This window comes from Bombyx mori, chromosome 22 (assembly GCF_030269925.1).
Source record: "Bombyx mori chromosome 22, ASM3026992v2".
NCBI classification, from domain to species: domain Eukaryota; kingdom Metazoa; phylum Arthropoda; class Insecta; order Lepidoptera; family Bombycidae; genus Bombyx; species Bombyx mori.
Window position 1 is genome coordinate 5,346,184 of NC_085128.1, and position 14,169 is coordinate 5,360,352.

The 14,169-nt window shown below is 35.2% G+C and overlaps 1 protein-coding gene across 2 annotated transcripts in view; it reads right to left on the minus strand.

Annotated features, from left to right (window-relative positions):
* The window catches only part of LOC101745051 (rho GTPase-activating protein 100F), a 52,582-nt gene that overhangs the window by 19,608 nt on the left and 18,805 nt on the right, over positions 1–14,169 (minus strand). The gene's annotated exons all lie outside the window — the stretch shown is intronic.

The window sequence follows — 14,169 nt, forward strand, 5'->3', positions numbered from 1 at the left end:
ATTCCTGGCGACTTTTCGAGTCGCAAGGTAAATTCACCAGATGTATTGCATGAGAATTGAAGCCACCAAACAATATCTCTGTTGCTTTTCTACAAGAGCCTTTTATTATACACTTGAGACATTGACCTGATGCCTCAATGTAGACAAAGGCGTTGAAATTTCAGTAGATGGATTTCGGTAACTGCTTATACCTACCAGATGAATATGGACTTAGTCTGCTTGCTAAACTGTAGGTTGATTAGGACAATCCTTAATCGAGAATTCATTTTACGGTTTTCAACTATAAAGGCTTCGTCAAACAGAACGCGTAATTAGCACGCGTTAGAGCACTAAGCTGACGGCGCGCTATGACGCCGAGATATGTTGTACTACTACGGTAATATATTGTCAAACAGAGTGCCTGCGCTATAAGTACACAACGCTCTGTCGTTGCGTTAGGACGCTTTGACGTCAGGCGTTGTAATATTTTCCAAATTATTTTTTAGCGTCCGAGTATGCAGTTGGAACAGCGTCCCTACCGGCAAATGTAGGCAAATATTCCAACTTCTTACAAATTTGTATTAAATTCTACGCTATCGAGAACGATAAAAAACTCGCACTAAGCACATAGATGTAGTGGAACAGATAATTTAAAGAACAAAATAAAATCAGGGCCCCAAATGAAGAAACAGTGCTTTCCTTTTAAATCAAGGGTGAAAACCTATGTTCTTTTGTATCTCTATCAAAATAACATAATATAGTATACAATTATAGTATTCGTTTTAGGTATATTAAATGGTATTTGAAATAAATCGGCTTTAACGCTCTTTACAAGTAAGTCATTAATTCTTTTACCGTTAAATCCTTTTGGATTTTATATCCCTGAACAAATATTTACGTGAAAAGATTACAAGTCCGAGAGCACGTCTAACCCTTTTCCATCCACATAAATTACTTTACAACAAGGCTGCGCCGCAGGGTTCCTTCCGCGGTTTTATCAGTTATGTATCACGACAGCATTTGCTGAACTCATTTTCAGATTCAGAACAATAATAACACGTCTTTCATTGCATTGATGTGCTTGAGCGGCTTCACGTGTAGCTTAGAATCGATTCTGATTTCAAATGTCCTACTTCAAAATTAAATGTTTCATGGGACGCTAAAAATGTCATGATATATTGTGACATTTTTATTTAGTTCATAATTAGAAATTCACGTGTAGTCAAACAAGTATCTAAGAGATATCGAATTATGACTTCTGGTCGAAATGTCATTTATTGTCAGCATTAACAACTCATTTTCTATATCAGATTTTTTGTTTTGGTTTTAATGTTACTAAAAGTTCGTCAATAGCTACTAAAGAAAAAAGGATGTCAGTTAACACGCAGATTAGAAAATGCCGTGCATAGTTTCGTTTTTGCCTATGTAAGCAATCGATTAAGCAACTCAAAATAAAATGCTACACAAAAACAATAACTTCTATTTTTGTATGAAAAAAGAACCCCAAAAGCTCACATATCAAAGGCAAATCACCTCTCAGTCGAGTCCGTGAAAGCCTTCGATCATAAATAAAGGCTCCGAACGATTTCGAAGGTTCAAGGGATTTTTGTTTCTGCTTTTGGCGGTCGATCGAGAGCCGACGGGCGGGGCTCGCTACGGGCCGTGACCTACTTATACTTCCACCCTCTCGCGTACACACGAGGTCACTGTACTGCAGCTGCAGCCCCCCAATACCGCAGGGTGAGCGGACTCGGCGTGAATGTCCAAGCTACAATTGTAAAGCGCGCCAAACTCGTTGCCGCATACTTCATTGTAGTAGTCTTTTGGAATACCATTAACAATTTTCATGAATAAATCCATTAAAACAATTGTCGTTCATTACGAACAATTATGATCGAGGTAAATATATTCTAATTAATGTGTTAAGTGTTATTCCTGTTATACCTATTTTAACACATTTACATATACAATTATCAATTGAAAAATAAACTCTAAAAAATCGCAGTTGATATGTAAATTTTATATAATAAAAAAAGTATCTAAAAATATTAAAAAATCTTACGACACGTAATTTTCTACATAAGAATGAAAACGATTGGAAAACCCGAAATGATTTTGGTTATAAATCATGTTGTTGTTTGTTTAATATAAGATTTCGATAAAATATTGTAGGTTATATTTAAGTAAGTAATGTTCAAATAAGAATCATTTTAATATTAATTTGACAATCAACAAGGGTAATTTTTTCAATAAATTTTCACATATTCACAATTCAACTTTCATTTCACACATATTAAACACACATTTCCACGTTAAGCTTTACAATGCGAATGACGAGCTTTATTTTTATTAAAAAATATTTTGTCGGCTGTATAATAATAATAATAAAATTTGGAACTTATTAAATGGAACTTGCGATGTTTTAAAGTGTTTTTACTTAAAACTATTTGCATTAGTTATGGACTTCCTAAGGTTTCCTAAGACTTCTAGTGTCCAGCTCCATATATTGGTTTCAGCGTTCAAAGTAGTAAAAAATAAAAAAAGGAATCATAAAAAACCCTTAAAAAGTAATTTCAAAATGCATATTATCCGACTTCCGTTGTTTTAAACGCAACTATCTTTCCACGGGCAACCTCGTGTTTCTATTTTCGATATCAAAGCAATATGTACATTGCTGCGAGAAAATAAGATGCAATTTAGCATACAAAGCGATTTTAAGTCCTGCCTCTACTCTCCACACCATATTAGAACAGTAAGAGCTATATACTTATATAATACGTATACTTATATACATAGATACACTTTGCTTATACAAGAACATTAAACTTTTGATCCATAAATAGGTTTTCGTAGCGAATCGCGTAATTTTTAGCTATTAAGTTTCTTTAGGGCATATTTTGATCAAAAATTTAATTTACAGGAATTACTCTAAATTATTATTTTTCCAATAATAATAATTTACAGTAATTATGCAATCTGGCCTGTGATTTTTAGACGCGGACAAATCAAATGTCATGTCTGGGCAATGCTGTCTTTAATAAACAGTATTATAATGGTATATTGGAAAACCGTTAAATTATACAATCTTTATGTTGTTGTTGAGTATCAAACTTTGTTCTTTTAATTGCTCTAATAGGCAGACGAGCATACGGCCCACCTGATGATGAGTGGCTGCCGTCATTCATGGGCGTCAGCAATGCCAGGGGCAAAGCCAAGTTGATGCCTACAGCTTAATATTCTTCACAAGCCTCGTTTGAAGAAGGACATGTCATAGCGCTCGGGAAACGCCGTAGAAGGAAGCTTAATTCAAAGCCGGATGGTGCGTGTCAGAAAAGATCTCTGGAAGCGCACTCTGCATGAACGCAGTGGTTCTAGGTAGTATGGATGGACTCTATTCAAATGGCGGGTGGTGCGATGGTAGAAACGAGATGACGGAATCATCTCAAATCGCATTCTCGTTATATCTATGAGTTCCCGTTACCACTTAACACAAGATGGACCGTGAGCTTATTCAGGCGTCTATGTTACACATTACGTCGGTGCAAAAATAATAATAATAACTGGCCTACTGATCGCATAGCATGGCATGAGTAGTTCCTTGTAGAAATAAAAATATATATGGTATTGCCGATGCGAACTTACAATACAGCCTATCTCCTGATTTTTTAAATAAGGACTAGAAAAGTAATAACATTCCCAGAACAACTAAGGTCATTTTCGTATCGATTCCAACAATTTCACTTCGTAAGCAACAAGAATAACACTACTAATGTAAAACATAGACATTCAATACAAAATCACAAGCTCGACTTCGATTCTAGTTGAAAGCTTTTTTCCATAATACTCTTAGATTATAATAATAATTAATCTTCTTATTCCCCCTTCGCCCAACCCTCTTGTAAATCACATGTTGGCGTATGCTTGTTCATATCAAAGCACGTAAGTATGGGTTATGTCCCCCTAATGACACGCGCACACCCGACAACGAAAACAGCCTTTACTACGCGACTTGAAGATCAAAGCTTTAATTCAGTCTAGTTTAATTAGAATTAAACAAACTGACGTGCACATCCGCAATTAGAAATTAGATGTTACTAGCTAAGGATAATTAAGCCAAAGGATTGTACACTAATAATATATCTATATATATAAAAATGAATTGCTGTTCGTTAGTCTCGCTAAGACTCGAGAACGGCTGGACCGATTTGGCTAATTTTGGTCTTGACTTATCTTTGTGGAAGTCCAGAGAAGGTTTAAAAGGTAAATAAATATGGAAATGCTCGGAATTAAATAAAAATAACAATTTTGTTCTTCCTTTGATGTGTCCCCCGTCGGACGGATTCTTTTTGTTTGTTTTAAGTTTATTTTATACAAAAGTTCTTTTATTTATCGATTGAGGCACTACGAAGTCTGCCGGGTCAGCTAGTTCTATATAATTATGACGCTGTTCCGTGTGTTCTAACTTAAAGGAGAGACCGCACAATGTTGATTTTCGTGTAATTTCTCAAAATAGGCCATGAAACTCTCGTCTTCTCATCTAATGCAGTTTTTTTCATTTAAATTTAAACAACAAGAGCCTAAGACGACAAATATTGGAAAGGAGTCCAGGCCGGTACGAGACTCGCAGATCGATATCTGGTACTGTCTTCTGAATGAAGTGCGCGCGCCGACCGCCTTACGTAACGTTCAGTATGAACACCTGTTGCTAATACTACCACCCGTTTATAAGCCGACCGTTGTGTGCAGTCCGTCTCGGCTTTACTATTCAACGCGCTCGTAGACTATTTCAAATTTGGACGGAGTGCCGGAGTCAATGCACCGGCGGAACCTTCGTCGTTGCACTCAAGGGTGCATAGTAGAGACCGGTGGAGGCATGATAATGATCTTCGTTAGTGTTATTGGAAAACTTAATGAAGACTGCATCTATAGTGAAGTCCACCAGCTGACGGCAATCTGTATGTTTTTGTACAGTTGGGTATTAAACAATCGCATCTAAAAGGTAATAATGCGTTTATCTATAGACTTAAGAAGAATAAGAAATTAATAGTCATAGACCGTTCGGTATTCACTGCTAAAACTACTTCACCTTTATTCATGCGTGTTAAAAAGATCCTTAAATAAATTCCTCTCTAATATGCTCAGGACTAATGGTAGGTCATGTTGTACGTCCTGCTTATTTCTGTCGTAATCTGTTATTTTTATAATACACTATATGAGCAGACGAACTCACCGCTCATCCAGATTAAGTAGCCACCGGTGCTCATTGGCAAAAGAATGCGATTGTTTGTTGTAGCTTCTCTTAAGCTCCAGTGACCACATAGAGTCAGTCAGCTCTGAGTTATTTTTATTATTATTTTTTTATTGCTTAGATGGACGGACGAGCTCACAGCCCACCTGGTGTTAAGTGGTTACTGGAGCCCATGGACATCTATAACTTAAATGTACCACTTATCTTGAGATATAAACTCTAAGGTCTCAAGTATAGTCACAACGGCTGCCCTACCCTTCAAACCGATACGCATTACTGCTTCACGGCAGAAATAGGCAGGGTGGTACCTACCCGTGCGGACTCACAAGAGGTCCTACCACCAGTAAAAAGTTAGTACTAACAGATCCAAACGGTCAAAAAAGAATCATAACCCACTGTTTGTATTTACCGTGTTTTGGTATTTATTTATGGTAACTATACTGAGACATTAGAACTTTTATCTCAAGGTGGGTGGCGCATTTACGTTGTAGATGTCTATTTTCTCCAGTAACCACTTAACACGAGATGGTTTGTGAGCTCGTCCACCCATATAAGCAATAAAAAAAACTGTTTGTCTGTTTAAATCTTGACTAATATTCAAAACTTCTTTAGCACGGACTCACGTCTTTTGTCCTACTTTTATTCCAACAGCAAATTTTGTACTTTGCTTGTTATACATAACATGTTTAAATTTTCAGTTAACATCATTATAAGTCTATTTAAGTCAACAACTTGGAGTAAACTAAAGCTTTTACCGGCCTAACAAAAGGGACTGTTAGAGTGTAAGTTGTTTTCTTGTCTCCGAAATGTCCTTTCATTTCATAGCTTATAGCCGAGAAGGGAAGAAATTGAAACTTTTTCTGATTTTATTATTTATAACATTAGGGGTGATTTTTAAATTTCATTACATAGAGTTTGTCTTATTTGTATATTAATTACGCAAATTATATATTTTGCGGGCTTTCTTTTATGCCGCAGTATTAATCCTTCATCGGGCCAGTAATTCGCGAACATGAGTTAAGAACGTGTTTCATTGGAAAATTTAGTACCTGCCTGCAGGATATAAGCATTGGCATAGTCACATCGTCCGATCAATAATTTGTGTTCAGTAGGGAGATAGGCGAGCTTACAACGCATCTGATATTAAGTGGTCATTGAAGTCAATGCACAGCATGAATATTGCAACTCGCCATGAAACATGATAAAAGATAAAATATTTCAAAAGTTGAAACTCTAAAATCTCACCTTTCTGATATTAGACAAATCGATTTAAAAATTCACATTTTGATTTGTAGCTCAGAAAAAAGTAAACAAATAAAAACTTTTATAATCAAGTTTCATCTTTGGAATACATTATATTGTTCGTAGCACACTGAATCCTTGTCAAAGTAACAATGGATCAAAATAGAAGGCCTTTATGTACATTTTCTCGGATATATTGGTTCAATAGAAATATTGGGTTGCTTAATTAAATATGTTCAGCTTGAGGGAATGTCAAAGGTAAAGGCTAAGGCAGGTTCATGTACGACCCACACGAATTGCCTCAGTTATTAGAAATAATATCTACTGACCTTTAAAAGGTAAAAAGTAAAATTTACTGGATTGTTTACCATACAAACATGTAGATACATACGTAGTCTTTTGAATTATTATTTAGAAGTATTTTTACTGGCGTAATGTCAGAGTACGAAAGAAATTTTCTTTCAGACAAAAAGTCACACTGTCAAACGCTTCTATTGATTATTTTTCTGATTTCAATATAGATTATTCTATCAAATTCTATTAAAAGCATTTCTGCTCTAGATACGACTATACTAAGTTAGTTTTAATTAGTGCAGGCTTTTTTAATATCATTGCAGCTGCACTTAGGTTCATAGTGGAGTTTAACTGCAGCATGTGATCGAAATCTTAATTGTATCATTAAAACAGCCGCCATAACGTAAGCTTGAAGACATTAATAATAAGCAGCAAAATATGTCAGGATTTTAATACTTGCCTGTGCGAGTATGTACATAGTTTTATTTATTATATACGCGCTATTCGTAAATTTTCCAACTTACATTGGAAATTATAGTTTTATTAAGAATTTAATTTCTCATTAAAACTAAAGTAAATTTTGAGAACCGTCGTAAAAATTTGGTTTGTGTACATCTTTCTATTAAATTAGTTTTCGCACATCGTACCAAGCTGGATATTAGGCAAAATACTTGCCTGTGCGAGTATGTACTTAATTTTATTTAATAAACACGCTATTAGTAGATTTTCGAACTTACATTAGAAACTATAGTTTTATTTATAATTTAATATCTCTTTAAAACTAAAGTAAATTTTGAGAACCGTCGTAAAAATTTGGTTTGTGTGAGTCTTTCTATTAAATTAGTTTTCGCACATCGTACCAAGCTGGATATTAGGCAAATTACTTGTCTGTGCGAGTATGTACTTCATTTTATTTAATAAACACGCTATTAGTAGATTTTCGAACTTACATTAGAAACTATAGTTTTATTTATAATTTAATATCTCTTTAAAACTAAAGTAAATTTTGAGAACCGTCGTAAAAATTTGGTTTGTGTACATCTTTCTATTTAATTAGTTTTCGCACATCGTACCAAGCTGGATATTAGGCAAATTACTTGTCTGTGCGAGTATGTACTTAATTTTATTTAATAAACACGCTATTAGTAGATTTTCGAACTTACATTAGAAACTATAGTTTTATTTATAATTTAATATCTCTTTAAAACTAAAGTAAATTTTGAGAACCGTCGTAAAAATTTGGTTTGTGTACATCTTTCTATTTAATTAGTTTTCGCACATCGTACCAAGCTGGATATTAGGCAAAATACTTGCCTGTGCGAGTATGAACTTAATTTTATTTAATACACACGCTATTAGTAGATTTTCGAACTTACATTAGAAACTATAGTTTTATTTCGAATTTTATTTCTCATTAAAACTAAAGTAAATTTTGGGAGCCGTCGTAAAAATTTGGTTTGTGTACATCTTTCTATTAAATTAGTTTTCACACATCGTACCATGCTGGATATTAGTGCAAAATACTTGCCTATGCAAGTATGTACTTAATTTTATTTAATACACACGCTATTAGTAGATTTTCGAACTTACATTAGAAACTATAGTTTTATTTAGAACTTAATTTCTCATTAAAACTAAAGTAAATTTTGAGAACCGTCGTAATAATTTGATTTGTGTACATCTTTCTATTAAATTAGTTTTCGTACATCGTGCCATGCTGGATATTAGTGCAAAAACAACGGTATTCAATTTCGTGCGGCTGTGAAAACAATTCACTGAACGAAACTGCTTTTAAATTTAATACTAAATCCGAAACGCAGACAGATATTTAATTGGATAACAGTAATAGAAATAGCGATGTTACACAACCGAATTGTATTTTTGTAAGCTCAAATTTGGTATTGGAATTGTTAAAACCTAATTGGTACCGTACTCTTATATAAAGTCTCTATTAGGGCGAGAATCGAAACACGGTAGAACGTGTATTCAAGACTTTTATTGGGTTTAATAACATATAATTAAAGAAAACAGATTTCTACGTATTAGCACAGAAGTGATACGAGCCGGTGACGATGTGCGACTAACTTATGCAGTAATCATCAATTTCAACAAAACAACACTATGCCAGCACGGCTCATGATCTTTGCCTATCTTACAGTCTCAAAAAACACAGACGTTGATTTCCAATTTTCCAATATGTTACCTTTTTTTTTTATTGCCTAGATCTGTGGACGAGCTCACAGCCCACCTGGTGTTAAGTGGTTACTGGAACCCATAGACATCTACAACGTAAATGCGCCACACACTTTAAGATATAAGTTCTAAGGTCTCAGTATAGTTACAACGGCTGCCCCACCCTTCAAACCGAAACGCATTACTGCTTCACGGCGGTGGTACCTACCCGCGCGGACTCACAAGAGGTCCTACCACCAGTAATTACGCAAATTATAATTATACTAAAATTTGTTCTAGAAATAAAACACCAGAATATCTTCAATTTAATTCACGAAATTTTCAATCTCGTTTCCCTAGTATACATATATGTAGAGAGTATATATAGAAACCAAGAGCAAAGGCGTAGGAACAAGAGATATATCCCGCTTAGTCTAGACATGGCGACAACCCGGTACCGAACTCAATTAATCTGTCATCTGTATCTGACAGTTATGGTCGATTATGTAGGGCAAAGCCGCTTAGATTATATTGGATACCACTCAAATTTATAGAATCTTATTAAATTATTTTTTTATTAATGATTGACAAACAAGCTCTCGTACTTTCTGACGTTAGGGTTCCGCGGTTGTTAGAAGCTGCACTACGAATACCTCAGCTCAACTTTGACAATGTACTCAGAATTTCAATTGGATTGCATTAGATTGGATCGGTGAATTCCAATTGTTCCAAACGGACAGCATATTGACTTTGGAATTAATTGTTATTTGATTTGAGCTTATTGCGATAGAAATTGTTTTCAAAAAATCTCGACGACTAGCTTTGGTTATGGGGTAGATTGGATTACTGGTGGTAAGACCTCTTGTGAGTCCGCACGGGTAGGTACCACCACCCCGCCTATTTCTGCCGTGAAGCAGTAATGCGTTTCGGTTTGAAGGGTGGGGCAGCCGTTGTAACTACACTGAGACCTTAGAACTCATACCTTAAGGTGGGTGGCGGCATTTACGCTGTAGATGTCTATGGGCTCCAGTAACCACTTAACGCCAGGTGGGCTGTGAGCTTGTCCAACCATATAATCAATAAATAAAAAAAATAAAAAAAATAGATATTCACATACAGCATGAAGTTTATCTCTTTCATCTGTTTGGTATATTATCACGTTTTGAGCAATGAATATGTGCATACAATTTATATTACATGTTTCTTAATCCCAGTTCCATCATGGAATTGTTAAAATCGATATAACAATCTCTACTTATCTGATAAAAGCTACGTCGTCTCTTTCATTTTTGCGAGATAAGCTATTGGGAGCCTGGCACAATTGTTTTTTTTTTTTTTTTTTTTTTTTTATTGCCTTGTAGGCAGACGAGCATACGGCCCACCTGATGGTGAGTGGTTACCGTCGCCCATGGACTTCAGCAATGCCAGGGGCAGAGCCAAGCCGCTGCCTACCGTTTAATACTCTCCACAAGCCTCGTTTGAAGAAGGACATGTCATAGCGCTCGGGAAACACCGTGGAGGGGAGCTCATTCCATAGCCGGATGGTACGTGGCAAAAAAGACCTCTGGAAACGCACTGTGGATGACCGCAGTGGCTCCAGGTAGTATGGATGAACTCTACTCCGGTGGCGGGCGGTGCGATGGTAAAAATGAGATGCCGGTATCATCTCGAACAATTCCTCAGAGCACTCCCCATGGAACATACGGTACAAAATGCAGAGGGAACCGAAGTCCCTCCGCAGACCCAGAGGCTCCAAACGATCCGTGAGAATGGGATTATCGACAATCCGAACGGCCCTCCTCTGTATGGAGTCAAATGGAATGGAATGTTTTTGAGACTTTTGATATATTAGAGTTAGAACTCATCAATGTCCAACAATGTGTTTTTAATACATGCGAATTTGTAATTTCTTCTTTAATCATCGAGAAATGAAAAGACCAGAATTCTTCCTTAGTCAGAAATGGAACGAATAAACAACGTAAAAATTTCCCAACATTTAAACAAACGCCATTCATCTATATAAAGATAGTGATCCTCAATGTAAACCGACTATCTAGAAAAAAATATACAATTCAGTTGAGATCTATTTAATTTCCGTCCAATAAAACTTATCAACTTCTAAGACGGAAATTCAGTATTTACAGACCTAGATAGGAGCTTCAATATTCAAGGCTTTGAGTCTAGACAGGCGCCAGCTGTCTTCGTGTTAAACCTATTAAGCTGTCCGAAAATGACGTAATTCTTGGAAAACCCTCGAATTGGGAATTTAACCTTCACACCACGTCTTACCCTGATTTACTTACAACAGTACCTACTCTGAGTAAACTATATAATTAAACTCTGTAACAAAAACATAGTACTGTTGTAGGGCGTTTTATTAGTCCAGACATTTTTGCTGCAAGACAGTAATGCCTTCCGGTTTCAAGGATGGGATAGGAGTTATACAATATATTTATCTACTATCTACTGTTCTAACTACTATACAATATATCAATCTACTGATCTCAAAACGGCGGGGCATTCACACCGTGATATCTTTCCACCGGTAAACACCAAATGGGCCGTGAACAGATTCACCAATCTATACAATAAAAACAATGAATAAACCGAATTGAACTAAAACTAAAATAAAATAAACTAATCTTACATGGTCAACATTAGTATTTAGAAGCGTTGATGGAAATGACGTCTTTTTATTTCTTTGCCTTTAACGTGTTTTTTTTTAACAACAAGCCATAACAATGAACTTGAATATTAAAATGGCGGTCGGAATTCTATTTTTACAAATTGAAGAACTCGAACAAAATAATATCACGTATATTATCTTCTGGCGCCGATGGAATCGACCCCAATGAAAACTTTATGGAAGATACCACTTATTTAAAAGCCTGCATACCAAAAACCTAGCCTAAAATTCCAATATTAGGTATGCATAGGAAAATATTCGCATCTATTTCTATTGATAAGTTTTCATTAGCTTGACCTGTATTATCTTTCTATCTACGTAACGGAATCTTTATTTGACTAACCTCATGACGTCAAATTGAAAATTAGCACAAATCACACCTTTAGAATTGAAGTGGCTAAATCGAAAATTCTTATTTTTTGGTAAACGCCAAAAATGCTATTGAAGAATTATTGTCATTTCATAGTTTTTCGATTATAAAACTTTAGCGACTAATACAAAAAAAATGCTAGATTCAAAAGAGACGGAAAGAGCACATTTATCCTTTTCTGGACTAAAAGAAACTGTTTAATTTTAATTAAATGATAGAATACATGTTCATAGGTCATTCGAAGCATAAAAGTCATTTTCTTAAAAATTTTAGTTATGCCACTTCAATTCTAAAAGTGCGACATATATTATCAAAGAGCCATGAAAATACATTTTATTACTTTGATCACTAGAACAAAAAAGAATTATTATTACCATTTGCAAACTAATTACATTGATTATCGAAGGATGTCAATTTGTTGTTTAAGTGTTATTTTAAACTAACTGACCCGGCAGACTTCGTAGTGCCTCAATCGATAAATAAAATACCTAAACTTTTGTATAAAATAAACTTAAAACAAACAAAAGGAATCCGTGCGACGGGGGACACATCAAAGGAAAAGCAAAATTGTTTGTTTTTATTTAATTCTAATCATTTTCATATTTATCTACATTTTAAACCTTCTCTGGACTTCCACGAATAACTTAAGACCAAAATTAGCCAAATCGGTCCAGCCGTTCTCGAGTTTTAGCGAGACTAACGAACAGTAATTCATTTTTATATATATAGATTATACGTAACGAGTCTAAATTTTGTACAATTAACGTAACTGGTTAAACAACTGCGCAGTATATCTGGTCTTAAACGATAAATAATGCGAATAATTCAAACAAATCCGCTTCAACTTTACGTTTAGTGTTACGAGTGGCAGAACTAAACTGCTTTTTGACTTATAAAATTTACATAAATTAAAAATTCAAATCCAATTCATCTCTTCGAGTGGAAACGCTTACTTTCAAAAACATTTAATTTATTCCTAGCGTATACCTATTTTCCATGACAAAAGCTTGAGCCGGAATAAACAATTCAGGTCGGTATAAAGGGAACTGGAGAAGAATGGGAGTATTATTAGCTGTTTAATTATTTCGGATATCGATATAGTAATTACCAACAATATTCCTTTTACTAAAGCAGAACATTAATTATGTATGTATACGTACGAGAATGTATAACAATAGCGTAACGCGATACAAAACAAGATTTTTACTTGAACAAATTTTAAACGGTACGGATGAGATGTTATAAAGAGGCTAGAGACTGATGGTATCCGTATTTATTATATACATAGAGATATATTTATATTTTGATTATTTTTGCAACGAAGTAGTACTAATTTGGAGTTCAGATCCAATATCTCAAGAAGGACGGCAATTACGTTGCATTGACGAGAATGTATCCTTTATCATTCTCCTGCCCTTCTCCCAGTCACCTGGGGTCGGCGCAACATGTTATCTCCTTCCATACTCCTCTATAATATACCATTTCTTCGCTCACTCCCTTCTTACACATATCGTCTTTCACGCAATCCATCCATTTCTTCTTAAGTCTACCTCTTCCTATATATCCTTCTACATTCATAGTTAACACTCTCTTACCAACCTCATTTTCGTTTCGTCTCATCGCATGTCCATACCATCCCAAACGCGCACTTCTCAACTTCTCTGTCACAGGTGCCACTTTCAAACTTCCTCTAACATATTAATTCTATTTTCTATCCATTCTTGTTACTCCACACATCCATCGAAATATTCGCATCTCTGCTGCATGCAATCGCATTTCGAAGAATGAATTCCTATGGATTTTTTTATTGCCCTTGTAGGCAGTCGAGCATACAGCCCACCTGATGGTGAGTGTTTACCGTCGCCCATGCACTCCAGTAATGCCAGGGGCAGAGCCAAGCTGCTGCCTATCATTAAGAACCGCTGCCTACCATTGTAGTCGCGTTATGTTGATGCTATTCTAGGGCCTATTGGTATTTCTTATTCTATACACTATATACTATATAGCCTAATCGTATTCTATGTAATAATAAAGAGTGAACATTTTCCTTTGAAAGCTTATTCAAAATACAAACTTGCAACTGAAGCATTATTACATTTTAAAATGTAAACTAATGAATTTAGCAAATAAAAGAGATTTAAAACTAGATTGCATTAAAGTAACCAATTTATTCAAAGC